Source organism: Chiloscyllium plagiosum, unplaced genomic scaffold, assembly GCF_037043375.1.
Source record: "Chiloscyllium plagiosum isolate Xiang-an unplaced genomic scaffold, Cpla_swu_hap1 HiC_scaffold_7, whole genome shotgun sequence".
Taxonomy (NCBI): Eukaryota; Metazoa; Chordata; class Chondrichthyes; order Orectolobiformes; family Hemiscylliidae; genus Chiloscyllium; species Chiloscyllium plagiosum.
Genome location: NW_028270145.1, coordinates 73632664 through 73648891, shown reverse-complemented (window position 1 = coordinate 73648891; position 16228 = coordinate 73632664). Strand labels below are relative to the sequence as shown.

General features: G+C 41.9%; 1 protein-coding gene across 3 annotated transcripts in view; it reads left to right on the top strand.

Moving 5' to 3' along the window:
• cfap221 (cilia and flagella associated protein 221) overlaps positions 1–16228 on the top strand; it is a 263805-nt gene that overhangs the window by 66634 nt on the left and 180943 nt on the right. The window lies entirely within an intron of this gene.

Sequence of the window (16228 nt, the reverse complement as noted above, 5' to 3'; positions counted from 1 at the left end):
CTGATGTATAGTTTGTGAGGTACCTATTAAGTATACATTTCAATTAATTTCAAATAATTTTAGGTTCAGATTTTAAACAAAACATCATTGGAATAAAATAATTGCAATTAGTGCACCCTACTGGGATGTTTACTTTTGTTGCTCCAAGATTCGTATCCCTAAGAATATGCAATCTTCCAGCAAGTGAAGAATGAATATTTATACAATGTTGAAGAACTGTAGCTGTTTTTGAGTGTTGTGGGAGAGTCAGAGACTGTTTTATGCATTTCTGAGCTAAAATGCAAAAATGGAACTATGATCTTTTGACTTAAGAATGTCATTGCACATGTGATAATACAAGAGACAATCAAAGTGATCTATCTGGCTAGTAAGTTATTAGTAATTTCAGTTTGTGGCTTGCTGAATTCACCTGTTCATTTTCCAAGTTGTGGTTCCTTTGGCAGAAGTAATAGAGGAGTCAAAAAGCAGATGTTTGGAGTAGATTATTTTTACTTATTCAAAATGTCAGCAATACTGCTGTTAGTTATAGAATGTAGGAAAATACAAACTGTGTCTCTGTCTGTCTGCCTTCTCTCTCCTCCTTTTTCTTAGGGTTTCTGCCCAGAAGTGTGGAGTATTGGGCAGAGTACTACAATGGGCTGCAGGATGCCTGACCAGAGGTCTATCTGACTTTTAATTGGCATCCATCAGATTTATTAGAAGATTTACAGGTTGATTACCAACTTCTTTGACCAATTTGTGAATGCATGTGGCTTACAGATTTTTGGCATGGGACTCAAACCCAAAGCTTCTAACCCAGTGACATGACTACTGCAACATAACTTTCACAAACTGATTAATTATGTCTTTTTAGAACATAGAACATAGAACAATACAGCACAGAACAGGCCCTTCGGCCCACGATGTTGTGCCGAACTTCTAACCTAGATTAAGTACCCATCCATGTACCTATCCAAATGCCGCTTAAAGGTCGCCAATGATTCCGACTCTACCACTCCCACGGGCAGCGCATTCCATGCCCCCACCACTCTCTGGGTAAAGAACCCACCCCTGACATCTCCCCTATACCTTCCACCCTTCACCTTAAATTTATGTCCCCTTGTAACACTCTGTTGTACTCGGGGAAAAAGTTTCTGACTGTCTACTCTATCTATTCCTCTGATCATCTTATAAACCTCTATCAAGTCACCCCTCATCCTTCGCCGTTCCAACGAGAAAAGGCCGAGAACTCTCAACCTATCCTCGTATGACTTCCTCTCCATTCCAGGCAACATCCTGGTAAATCTTCTCTGCACCCTCTCCAAAGCTTCCACATCTTTCCTAAAGTGAGGCGACCAGAACTGCACACAGTACTCCAACTGTGGCCTAACCAAAGTCCTGTACAGCTGCAACATCACTTCACGACTCTTGAATTCAATCCCTCTGCTAATGAACGATAATACTCCATAGGCCTTCTTACAAACTCTATCCACCGGAGTGGCAACCTTCAAAGATCTATGTACATAGACCCCAAGATCCCTCTGTTCCTCCACCTGACTAAGAACCCTACCGTTAACCCTGTATTCCGCATTCTTATTTGTTCTTTCAAAATGGACAACCTCACACTTGGCAGGGTTGAACTCCATCTGCCACTCCTCAGCCCAGCTCTGCATCATATCTAAGTCCCTCTGCAGCCGACAACAGCCCTCCTCACTGTCCACAACTCCACCTATCTTCGTATCATCTGCAAATTTACTGACCCACCCTTCGACTCCCTCATCTAAGTCATTAATAAAAATTACAAACAGCAGAGGACCCAGAACTGATCCCTGCGGAACTCCACTTGTAACTGGGCTGCAGGCTGAATATTTGCCATCTACCACCACTCTCTGCCTTCGACCGGTTAGCCAGTTTTCTCTCCAATTGGCCACATTTCCCTCTATCCCATGCCTCCTGACTTTCCGCATAAGCCTACCATGGGGAACCTTATCAAATGCCTTACTAAAATCCATGTACACTACATCCACTGCTCTACCCTCATCCACATGCTTAGTCACCTCCTCGAAGAATTCAATAAGACTTGTAAGGCAAGACCTACCCTTCACAAATCCGTGCTGGCTGTCCCTAATCAAGCAGTGTCTTTCCAGATACTCATAAATCCTATCCTTCAGTACCCTTTCCATTACTTTGCCTACCACAGAAGTAAGACTAACAGGCCTGTAATTCCCGGGGTTATCCCTATTCCCTTTTTTGAACAGGGGCACAACATTCGCTACTCTCCAGTCCCCTGGTACCACCCCCGTTGCCAGTGAAGACGAGAAGATCATTGCCAACGGTACTGCAATTTCCTCTCTTGCTTCCCACATAATCCTAGGATATATCCCGTCAGGCCCTGGGGACTTGTCTATCCTCAAGTTGTTCAAAATGTCCAACACATCTTCCTTCCTAACAGGTATCTCTTCTAGCTTACCAGTCCATTTCACACTCTCCTCTTCTACAATACGGTCCCTCTCGTTCGTAAATACTGAAGAGAAGTACTTGTTCAAGACCTCTCCTATCTCTTCCGACTCAATACACAGTCTCCCACTACTGTCCTTGATCGGACCTACCCTCGTTCTCGTCATTTTTGTTTAGGTAGATCAGTGAACATCAAACAACAACTACACAAATGGTGTCTTTTATGACTGTGACAGAGAAAATCTATCAGGTTGTACACCTGATATTCTGTAAAGTTTGTCTCTTTTTAGCACACTTGCAGAGCATGTGTGTGGATGTGCACGCCTGTGTGTGTGTGTGTGGATGTGCGCGCGCGCCTGTGCGTGTTTGTGGGTGGATGGGTGTGTGTGTGTGTATATTCTCTCCAAAGAGCTGTGGCTCCAGGTTTGGCCAGCTCAGTCAACCCAGGATACATAAATCATGCAGCCTGGCAAAAACTTTCTTGTTTCGAGAAATGGACGTCAATGATGCCCTGTCCAGTTCGGAGCAAAGGCTTTAGATAAATTACCAAAACAGACAGATTCAGTACTTTCTTAAGCTATTTAATTAATTCTGGCAGAAATCTTCTTCAAAAAATCTAAGTTAGTCTGCCAACAGGAAAATAGTGCCTTTTTATTACTTTCAATTCTGTGAGACATAGATTCATAGAGATATACAGCACGGAATCAGACCCTTCATTCCAACTTGTCAATGCTGCCCAGATATCCTAACCTGACCTAGTCCCATTTGCCAGTACTTGGCCCATATCCCTCTAAATGCTTCCTATTCATATACCCATCCAGACACCTTTCAAATGTTGTAATCAAACCAGCCTCCACCACTCCCTCTGGCAGCTTATTCCATACACGCACCACCGTTTTCGTGAAGTTTCCCCTTAGATCCTTTTTAAGTTTTTCCCCTCTCACCCTAAACCTATGCCCTCTAGTTCTGGAATTCTTCCATGCAAGGGAAAAGACCTTATATATTTATCCTGTCTATGCCCCTCATGATTTTATAAACCTCAATCAGGTCACTCCTCAGTCTCCGACGCTCCAGGGAAAACAGCCCTAGTCTATTCATCCTCTAAAACTGGCAACTTCTTTGCAAATCTTTTCTGAACTCTTTCAGGTTTCACAATATCCTTCCGATAGGAGGGAAACCATATTGCACAAATATTCCAAATGTGGCCTAACCAATGTCCTGGACAGCCACAACATGATCCCCCAACTCCTATACTCAGTGCTCTGACCAATAAAGGAAAGCTATCCTATCTACCTGTGACTCCACTTTCAAGGAACTATGAACCTGCACTCCAAGGTCTCTTTGTTCAGCTACACTCCCTAGGACCTTACCATTACCCCTGCTCTGATTTGCCTTTCCAAAATGCAGCACCTCACATTTACCTAACTTAAGCTCCATCTGCCATTCCTTGGCCCATTAACCCATCTGATCAAGATTCCATTGTACTCTGAGTTAACCTTCTTCCCTGTCCACTACACTTCCAATTTAAATGTTATTTTGTGCACTTGTGTAACCATTGCAATATGAACCAATCTGTTGAGTTACGTTCAATTGAATTTCACTAATACATGGATCAGTCAGCACAAGGAAATATATTTTAAATCATATTGTCAAAGACATAAAACAAGTGATTTTACTTGACTAATGCATGACTAGATTGTTGGCAGTAAAGGTAAACTCCAAACAATAAGGAAAATAGCAGCCATTAGCACAGATATTGGTGATGTTTCACCTGACTGTACAAGTGGAGTCACATTTTGAATCATGCAATATTAACGCTAGCTTATCTCTTACCTGCATGAGCAATACATTTGATGATCTTAGGCAAATATGGGCTTGTTCTAAACACACAGTATTCTAATCTGTTTGAATCAAAGGGAGATGAGTTAAGATATGGATCAATTTATAGAAAGCAAGGAAGATAATGCAGAAATTAATTTAATTAATTTTTTTTATGAAGCAAGTCATATGTTCACTTATTTTAACAGGATTCTTAGCATTGTAGGGATATTTAATACACTAGCTGTAATTTTTCTGTTACTGTCACTGTAACTGGTTCGGATTGAACTTTAGAAATGTTTTGTAAAGATAATTTCTTGCATGTTTCAAAAGTTTGACATTAATCATGTGCAAATGTTTTGGCTCAGACATCAAAAAACTTTCTCATGACATCAATAAAAGAAGTTAATACTTGAAATTTTCACATGAAAGTCATATTACTGCAGACAATAAAGATACATTTACAAAATGATTAGGTGGAATTTTCGTCACCGTGGTCTCCCCGAGTGAGAAAGCTGGGATAATTGGAGACCAATAATTTTTTTTCTCACCACACCTTGAGTGGCAATTTCAGAATCTCGCTATTGAGCTGTGAGTACATTACTTCCATGCATTTGCATGTCATCAAAGCCCAAGCTTGCATTATTTTTGCAACATTTTCAATCCTCCTCTCATTCTCTGAGAAACTAGATTAGGCTTTGATGGGCTCTGGAGCGGCAGTGGCATCTTCAGAGACAGTGTGGCCTTCAGACGCAGCGTAGCTGCAGAGTAGGTCAGTCGGCCTGTGAAGCCTGGAGCAGGACCGGCGCCTCCGCCTGAACTGGTTGCCTGGCAGTGACATACCGTGGGCTGGTGTAGCCTCGGGTGGGGCTTTAGCAGTGGAGAAGAAAAGGTTGGACTCTCTTTAAATTATCGTTTTAAGATTTTATTTTACATTAATGTGAATAGTGCCGATGCATGGCGGCAGTACACACTTTTCACTGTATTTATGTTGAATACACATGACAATAAATGATTCAAATTCAAGCTAGATGGTAAAAATTTCCAACATGTTGATCACATGTTGTCTGTCCCACTGAACTCATCTCTTCCTACATCGACACCGTCCTGTCCCCCTTAGTACAGGAACTCCCCACCTACTTTCGTGACACCACCCACACCCTTCACCTCCTCCAAGATTTTTGTTTCCCCAGCCCTCAATGCCTCATCTTCACCATGGACATCCAGTCCCTGTACACATTGATCCGCCATGATGAAGATCTCCAAGCCCTCTGTTTCTTCCTGTCATGCCGCCCCAATCAGTACCTTCCACTGACACCCTCATCCACCTGGCTGAACTGGTCCTCACCCTCAACAACTTCTCTATCCAATCCTCCCACTTCCTCTAAACCAAAGGGGTAGCATGGGCACTAGTATGAGACCCAGCTATGCCTTCCTGTTTGTTGGATATGTGGAACAGTCCATTTTTCACAGTTACAACGGCACTACCCCCCACCTGTTCCTCCGCTACATCGATAACTGTATTAGTGCTACCTCCTGCTCCCACGAGGAGGTTAAACAGTTCATCAACTTCACCAGCACCTTCCATTCTGACCTCGATTTCACCTGGACCATCTTGGACAACTCACACCCCTTCCTGGACCTCTCCATCACCATCTCCAGGAACTGGTGAAACACCTACGACAAGCCCACCGACTCCAACACTTACCTAGACTACACCTCCTCCTACCCTACCTCCTGTAAAAACACTTCCAATTCCTCCGTCTGCACCGCATCTGTTTCCAGAATGATCAATTCCACCTCAAAGTCCCTTCTTCCATGATCACCCCTTCCCACGTGATTGACGATGGGTTCCAGTGCATCCCCTCCTCTTCATGTACCACTGCCCTTGAACCCCACCCTTCCCAACGCAACAAGGAGAGAATCTCCCTGGTCCTCACCCTCCACCCCACCAACCTCTGCACACATTGCATCACCCTCCGCCACTTCCGCCACCTCCAAACAGACCCCACGACCCAAAATATATTTCTCTCCCTAACCCTATCAGCGTTCTGCTGAGACCATTACCTCTGAGACTCCCTTGGCAGGTCCACGCCCCCATCAACTTACACCCAACTCCTGGCACCTTTCCCTGCCACTGCAGGAAGTGCAAAACCTGCACCCACACCACCCCCCTCACTTCCATCCAAGGCCCCAAGGGATCCTTCCGTATCCATCAGAAATTTACCTGTACCTCTATTAATGCACCCAGTGTGGTCTTCTCTACATCGCAGAGACAGGGCGCTTTCTTGCGGATTGTTTTAGAGAACATCTTTGGTACACCCACACCTACCAACCCCACCGCTCCATGGCTGAACACTTCAACTTTCTCTCCCACTCCATCAAAGACATGCAGGTCCTGGGCCTCCTCCACCGCCAAACCGCTACCACCCGACGCCTGGAGGAAGAACGCCTCATATTCTGCCTTGGGATTCTGCAACCACAAGGGATAAATGTGGATTTCAACAGCTTCCTCATTTCCCCTTCCCCCACATTATTCTAGTCCTAAGACTCCAACTCGGCACTGATCTCCAGACCTGTCCGTCACTCCCTCCTCTGACCTATCACCTTCTTCATCACCTTCATCCACCTATCACTTTCTCAGCTACCCTTCCCACTCCCCCTCTCATTTATCACCCTTACCCGGCCCACAAGCCTCATTCCTGATGAAGGGCTTATGCCCAAAACATCAATTTTCCTGCTCCTCGGATGCTGCCTGGCCTGCTGTGCTTTCCCAGCAACATACTCTCGACTGTAGATCACATCTGGCAGCTACAGGTCTTCGACTACTTGCCTCAGCCAGCATCCAACTGTTCCTTCACAATAATGTCACTACATGCTCTGAGGAATTCTGCAGGATAAGATATACATGCATTTGAAAAGACAGGTTTGATTTGGAGTAGTCAGCATGGTGTTATGTGTGGGATATCATGTCTCACAAATTTGTTAAAGTTTTTTGATAAAGTGACTAGGAAGGTTGATGAGGGCAGGGCAGTAGACGTAGTCTATATGAATTTCAGTAAGATCTTTGATAAGGTTCTACATGGTAGGCTGCTCTGGAAGGTTAGATTGCATGGAATCCAGGGGAAGCTGGCAAGTTGGATACAAAATTGGCTTGATGGTACGAAACAGAGGGTAATAGTGAAAATATGCTTGTCAGACTGGAGGCTTGTGACTGGTGGTGTACACAGAGGTTGGTGCTGGGCCCGTTGCTGTTTGTTATCTGTATCAATGATTTGAATGAAAATGTACAAGGCATGATTAGTAAGTTTGCTGAAGACACTAAAGTAAGCAGTATCATGGACAGTGAGGAAGTTTATCAGAAATTGCAGCAGGACCTTGATGAGCTGGGAAAGTGGGCCAAGAAATAGCAAATGGAGTTTAATAAAAATAACTGTGAGGTCTTGCATTTTGGAAAGTCAAATCAAGGTAGGGGTATCATGGTGAATGGTAGAGCCTTAAGGAATGTGGTGGAGAGAGACCTTGGAGTTCAGGTGCATTGTTCTCCGAAAGTGGAGTCACAGGTAGACAGGGCATTAAAGAAGGCTTTTGACAGACTGGCCTTCATCAGTCAGGGCATTGAGTACAGAAATTGAGAAGTTATGTTGCAGTTGTTCAGGATGTTGGTGAGGCTGCACTTGAAGTATTATGTTCAGCTTTGGTCACCTTGCTATAGAAAGGCTGGTATTAAACTGGAAAGAGTTCCGAAGAAATTTACAAGGATGTTGCCAGAACTCAGGGGTCTGGGTCATAGGGAGAGTTTGGACAAGTTAGGACTTTTTTCTTTAGAGTGGAGGAGATTGATGAGTGGGGGGGTGGAGGGGGTGGGGGGTTGGAAGAATCTTATAGAAGTGTATAAAATCATGAGAGGCATGGATAGGGTGAATGCACTCAATCTTTTTCTCAGGGTTGGGGAATCAAGAACTAGAGGGAATCAGTTTAAGGTTAGAGGGGAAAGAATAAAAGGGAACCTGAGAGGCAATGTTTTTTTAACAGAGGGTGGTACGCATATGGAATGAGCTGCCAGCAGAAGTGGTTTAGGCGGGGTCATTAACAACATTTAAAAGGCATTTGGGCAAATACATGGATAGGAAAGGTTTAGAAGAATATGGGCCAAGTGCAGGGAAATGGGGTTCCCATGGATGGATATTTTGGTCAGCATGGACCTGTTTGTACTGAAGGGCCTGTCTCTGTGCTATAGGACTCTATGTCACTATGCTGTATGGTGACAACTGTTCTCAACCATTCATCCACCCAAGTCAGCATCAGGAAACAATCAGCCTCTGGGATAAATCACATATCATGTTAGCACTTCAACACTTTGCACTTGACCTTGGCACAGCTATAACTTGCCAGGTCACTTCATATGCAGGAACCCATATGCATCTCATACATCTGCGCAGTTTGCATTAATAGTTTTTTAATTTGCTTTCTTATTACTCACTTACTTTGTATTAATTGGAGGCTATCAGTCTTTATATACTTCACATTGATTTCTTCACACATGCACACTGACTTCAGTATTGACTTAAGGGCTGCTAGCCTATGTGTGACCCAGATTGCTTTCTTCGTACGCATGGTCTTATGTGCTAAGCTATAGGCTGCATACCTACAGACATCAAAGGTATGGGAGCTGGATCCATCACATTCACCAGCCTGACCATGAAGACAGCCAGATGCATGCATGTCAGATCCGGCATAGTACTGATAATTGTGGTGGACTCCTCCATCTTGTGATCCAATTCATTTACTACTTCTAATAAACCTGGCTGCTGTTCCTGTGTCTGTCTGCAGTATGACTAAAAGTTAGAGTCAAAGAGATCTACAGCACAGGAAAAGACCTTTTATTACATTGAGTCACATGAACTATCATGTGGATTCCAGAACTGCACACAATACTCTAGCCTAACCAACATTTTATATTGTTCAAGCATCACTTCCCTAGTTTTAAATTCTATGCCTTGCCTAATAAAGGCAAACATCCACCTGTATCTACCTGTGCTGATATCTTAAGGGACAGGTGTATATGCACACCCAAGATCCCTCTATTCTTGGTAGTTCTTGGCATCCATTGTATCCGTTTGCCTGATTTGTCCTGTCCAAATACTGTATCTCACTTATCCAGAATGAACTCTATTTTCCATTGATCAACCCATCTGATCAGCCCCTCTATATCGTCCTGTACTCTAAGGCTATTCTCCTCACTATTTACCAAACACCAATTTTTGTATTATAGCAGAGAACATGTCTTCTTCCTGGGTTTGATCAAGCACCTGGTCTCAGGCAGTCCTCTGAGGCCAGAGACTTAGACGATTTCTTCCTTGACCATTTGTGGAGATGTGTCAAAGGTGCACTCACTAAATGTGCAGTGATGTATTCCATAGTCCAATCCAGGAAAGTATGCACTGAGGTGAAAGGTTCAGGACTGGGGAAGGATGCACATGAAAGATGTGCTGGTTCACTTTCTGAGAGATCAGTGGATTTCTCCTCAAAGGTGGAAATGAAGCTGAGGGTCATCGATGCTGACCTTTTCTTAGTGAAGGTTCATTGTCTGCTGCTAATACTCTAATAAAAGAAGAATGGAATTAGTTGTCAAAGAGGGTCAAAAGTTTGTGCTAATGCTAATGATTTTGCTGTGATGTAAATGGGAGAGTAGCATGGCACAGCAAACTGAAGTTTTCTGGGTTAGTTCACTATTGTTGTTCCAGCATGAGTGGTCATGTTTATCTTTCGCCAAATCCTGTATTTTCTCCTTATTAGGAGAGAGGAGCCTGATGTCCACCATTTCCCCATCTCTTTCCCACACCCAGGATCTCTTGGCCTTGGTTGTGAAGCCAATTCTCCCTGCATTGAGACTGAAGGATGGATTGACCAAGATGTAATTGGAACAGCAGTTAGTGGAATGCTCAGTTACAGGCTATAGACATTGAAGGTGTGGGATCTGGGTCTCCATGACATTTACCAACATTTCCAGGGAAACAGCCAAATGCATGCATGTCAGATGCAACATGGTACTGATAACTGTGGTGAACTCCTCAATCTTGTGATCCAGCTCACTGACTACAACTGTGTGATTTATATATACTTCAATATCATTTATTTGTGAATTCATATTTTGAAATATTGACATGTAGACCTTGGATGTGTTTATAAGGGGATTTAATGATTTAGCTTGTCTGCATTTCTGGAACCACGATGTTTACCAATAAGTCCATGGTATGAGGAGTTTTTTGCATTGGAAATGTTTTACAAGTGGGTATAATAACAATGAAGAGTATTAGCTTGCTTTCTGTTCAGAAAGATCAGATTTTATTGATTAATGGAAAATTCATACTTTGAAAGCTTTTATTTGTCAGTTTGCAGAAGTCCTGATTGAAGTTAGATATAAGAAACAGTTTCATTGAGAGAAAGGGTTTAGTTTAGAACTGTTAGAAAATAGCAGAAGGATTTTAATTTGAAGGTGCAGAATAGAAGTGTTTTGTTAGAATCCTGAAGTGTTTATTTGAAAGAAACATTTCTAAGCTCAGCTTTGTGACTAATTGAGTAAGAGGTTACCAAATTCTCAAGGCCAAGTATAGAAAGAAAGTTAAATTGAACCTTTGGATGTGCCATAGAGTACAACCTGGCATTTGAGTATGGTAAAGTGTTAGTGTAGGGATAGGCAGGAATGTACTTCTTACTATGTACTTCAAAGTTTTTCCAAATTGTGTTATATGTAAATTTGTTCTACCCTACTTTCCTTTCTTTTGCATAATAAACTTATATTTTATTATCTATACTATGTTGTGTTTGTGTTTCTGAATTTTTTTAAAAAATCTATTAAGGCAGAAATCAGTCTAAGATCTCACTTATCCACTAATAACATTAGCTAGGATAATGACAATTGGGGGCTCAGACAAGATTTGAATTTGCTGGATTTAATAATGATCTCTGTCCTTTGTTTAAAATAATGTGGTGCTTCTGGACATAAAATGGCCACTTTGTTTAGAAGTTCATTCCACAGAATTTGAGGTTGTCTTTGGATGTTGGTAGGATTTATTTAGAAAAAGAAAATGAAAAGTGAGGAGAAAGTGGGAGACATTTTTTAAAAAAGCTGAACTACAAACAGATAAGGAATTTAGAGAACATGAGTTGACCAAACAAAAACTTAAAGTATAAGAGGAGAAAGTAATATATCAGATGATGATTCTGAATCCAATGAGGGATTTGATTTAATTAAAAATCTACTTTTAGTATATGTTTATTGAAGATGGAGTCAAAGACAAGGAAGCAGAATTTGATCCTTTGGCCCATCAAATCTACTCTGCCATTTGATCATATCCTGGGGGAGGCTGTGGGAGTGACATTACAGGGCCCAAAACTGCTCACAATATTTCCAAATGTGGTCTGAACAGAGCCTTATAGAGCCTCAGCAGTATACCTCTGTTTTGTATTTGAGCCCTCTTGCATTGAATTGAATTGATTTTATTGTCACGTGTACCGAGGCACAGTGAAAAGCTTTGTCTTGCGAGCAATACCGGCAGATCACATATACTGAATACTGAAATTACCAACTGACCCCCGCATGTTAACCTTAAGAGAATCCTGAACTAGGACCCCGAAGTCTTCTAAAAATAGTCTGCGCTTCTAATCTTCTTACCAGTGCATAACCTCACCCTTTCAACATTATATTCCATTTGCCATTTTTTTGCTCATTCTTGTAGCCTGTTCAGGTCTTTCTGCAGTCTCCCCACTTCCTCAAAACTGTCTCTCCCTCCACCTATCTTCATGTCATCTGCAAACTTAGCAACAGTGCCCGCAGTTCCTTCATCCAGATTGTTAATGTATAATGTGAATAGTTGTGGTTCCAACATGGACCCCTGTGGAACCACATTTGTCACAGGTTGTCATTCTGAAAAAGATCCCTTTATTCCTATTTGAGTCCAGTCACTCTTCTTCAGAAAAGGGGTTCTAAACCACACATCCAGGAAAATCATCCTTTCTACTCTACATATCTCTTCTAAAATTTTATAAGTTTTATGAGATGGTGTCTCATTCTTCCAACTGTGAGAGTATACATGTCCAATATCTCTAATCTCTCTTCATAAGACAGTCGTACTATCCCAGGAATTAGTTTGGTGAACCTTTACTGGCAAGTATATCCTTCCTGGGCAATGGAACAAAAACAGCACACAATAATCTAAATAGTTAATATGGCTTCAGCAAACTTGCTGACACGACTTAGGGCGTCATTTAACTCACTGGTACAAACATGTTAGTCATTCTGAAAATCTTACTGAGCCGGTAACATAGAGTCATACAGCATGGTCCAACCAGTCCATGCTAACCATAATCCTACCTGGTGCGCTTAGCTGATATCCTTCCAAATATTTCTTATTCATGTACTTGTCTAGATGTCTTTTCAAAGTGGTAATTGTACCCTCATCCACCACCTCATCTAGAAGTTCATTTACAATCGGCCACTCAGCGTAAAAAGAAAAATGCCCCTCATATCTTTTTAAAATCTTTCTCATCTGACCTTAAAAATATGCCCCCTGGTCTTGAAATCCCCCACCCTAGAAAAAAACTACCAATCCTTCGCCTTATCTGTACCCCTCGTTATTTTATAAGCCTCTATAAGCTCATCTCTCAATATTCCACACTTCATTGAAAAAAGCCCCAACCTACCCAGCTTTTCCTTATAACTCAACCTGTCCATTCCCAGAAACATCCCGGTAAGTAGTTTCTGAACTCTCTCCTGCTTAAAATATCCTTCCTATAACAGGGAGATTAGAACCGGACACAGTACTATCCTGTATGACCTCAACATAACATCCCAACTTCTATACTCAAAGGTCTGAACAATGAAGGCAAGTATGCTAAATGCCACCTTAACCATCCTACCAATACGTGGTACAAACTTCAAAGAATTATGTCTCTGAACCCCTAGGTCTCTCTCTGTTCTAAAACACTGTCCAAGGCCCTACTTTTAATTGTGTAAGTCTTTTCTTTGTTTGTTTTACCAAAATGTAATACATCTGTAAACACTTGTGGAACTGCAGAAATGAATGTACAGGTGGCTTCTGGATAACACGTGTTCTGGCAGTGTGATTTGCTTATAGCTTCACTGAGAAATTAAGGAACAGTATTTTTTAGAATGCTTATCTCTGTTTACAATAGTGCAATTCCAGCGGTGATTGTTTTGTGTGCTTTGTTCCGTTCCGTTCTGTGCATGCACTAATGTCAGCTCTGGTTTTCATGCCATTCTGTGCATGCGATGATGTCAGCTGCCGACAGAGCAGTTTTCTGTGGCAGGTACTGCACAAAGAGCAACTTTCTGAGAGAAATATATTGAGCAGCTTCCAGTGAAAGGTTGATTATCCCTTTTTTCGAAAAAATGGAGGGGCATAGTGACAAGAATGTTGGCCAGAAGCATCTGTCGGTTAAATTGCAGGTGGTGAATGCAAAAGAAAAGCTATAACACTGGAAGAGAAGTTAGATATCATAAAGCATTTTGAGTGGAAGGAGAGAATGTGATATAGCTTGCTTAACAGGAAAGAGGGAGTCTTATTTACACACCATGATGACCCTAAATGACATGCTAAATTTACTTTTGTTTCATTGATAAATATGGTTTATACCTTCATTGATGGTATGCTATACTTTGCTTTAGACTTTTGGTGATTTTTGAGCAATCGTGAATGATATTTTTTGCTGGTCTGTTCCAACCCCACTTTTCCTATAGGCCTCATTAAGTGATTTTCTGATAAGGTTTCACTGGAATGCAACTACAGCATTACAAGAAAACTATCTGTAAATGTAAATGATACAGTTCTTCTCGAATGCAGTGCACGGAGGCTGTTGTACAAGCTACACAGAATTGTAAAATTAATTTTAAACCAGGCTGTGCAAGCAGCAACATGGGAGATAAACTTATAGCAGTTCTGATTTTAGGATAATTTTCCATCAGTGAGTATACATTTAGCCTGAGAGAACATATAGTGCAACTCAATGATGACAAACTTGGTAAAGCGAAAAACCCACAAATATTGTTCCTTTGAAAAATTCAGGCATGTGTGCCTCTGTCTGTATGTTATTTTTCTGGTAATGGTAGTATGTGGGTGCATATATGCACTACTATCTGACATCTCTCCCTTGACTCTCATTTTCTTAAAAAGAACTACAGCACAGCAATAATACATTGCTCTTGGCCTAAAAGAACAACAGTAATATCAGCTCCACAGGAATTGGTACAAACACAGCTAGTAAAATAATTGACAGAAGCAAAAGCATTCAAAGAAAGACATTTTAAGCTTGTGCAATCAAAATTAATAATAGTGTTCTGCGTATCTTTGACTCAACACCTACATCATAAGGTCAGAAGTGGGGATGTTTGCAGGTGATTGCATAATGTTCAGCACCGTTCATGACCCTCAGACAGTGAAGCAGTTCATCTTCGAAAGCAACAATATCTGGTCAATATCCAGGTTGGGCAAACAAGTGGAAAGTAACATTCACATCAAACAAATGCTAGGAAGTGACCATCTCCAATAACAGCCAATCTAACTAATGTCTCTTTACATTCAATCAATGTGTTAGCATCACTGAGTCCCCCACTATCAACATCTTTGGGATTACAATTGACCAGAAACATGACTAGATTCACCTTATAAACACAGCAGATGTTAATCAAAGGCTAGGAATACTTTAATGAGTAACTCACCTCCTGACGTCCCAAAGCCTGACCACCATTGACAAGTTGCGAATCAAGAATGTTATGCAACATTCCTCACTTGGCTGGATAAGTGCAACTCCAACAACACTCAAAAACCTTGACACTGTCCAGGACAAAGCTTGATTCACATTACATCAACAAACATCCAATTCCTCCAACACTGACATTCAGTAGCAGCAGTACATACTGTCTAGAAGATGTACTGCAGAAATTCACTAAATTCTTTGGAAAGGACCTTCCAAACCCATGACTACTTCCATTTAGAAAGACAAGGGCAGCAGATACACGGGAATATCGCCACCTGCAATTTCCCATCCGTGCTGCCTGCTATCTGGCCTGGAAATTGCCAAACCTTCACTATCACTGGGTCAATACCATGGAATTCCTTCCCTAACAGTATTGTGAGTCTACCAACAGCACATGGACTGTAGCAATTCAAGAAGGCAGCTCAAAACACCTTCTTGGTTGAAAAATGCTGGCCAGCCAGCAACACCATGTCTCATGAGTGAATTAAAAAAAATCTTTAATACCTATTTTACTAGATCAAGAGATGAAACAGATCAAATAAGATAGATGAAAGAAGACAGAGATAACTAACATCATGACACCAACTTAACTTCATTTATATTAAACTGTCTAAAATGGGTAGATACGACATGCAGCCAGCTGAAATGGTGGTGAAAATGAAGATAGGTAAAAACACGGACTGCAGATGCTGGAAACCAGATTCTAGATTAGAGTGGTGCTGGAAAAGCACAACAGTTCAGGCAGCATCCGAGGAGCAGGAAAATCGACATTTCGGGCAAAAGCCCTTCATCAGGAATAGAGGCAGAGTGCCTGCAGGGTGGAGAGATAATTGAGAGGAGGGTGGGGGTGGGGAGAAAGTAGCATAGAGTACAATAGGTGAATGGGGGAGTGAATGAAGGTAATAGGTCAGGGAGAAGGGTGGGGGAAGGTAGCAAAGTGTACAATGGGTGAATGGGGGTGGGGATGAAGGTGATAGGTCAGAGAGGAGGGTGGAGTGGATAGGTGGAAATGAAGATAGGCAGGTAGGACAAGTCATGGGGGCAGTGCTGAGCTGGAAGTGAAGATGTCAATAAAAAGGACAAAGATCTAACGTCATTAAACTTAACCTAGATTTCAGGTGAGATCTGTTCATTTAAACCTGCAAACTCGGCAGACCCAAGTAGACATTTAGGCTACTCACTCTAAATATATATA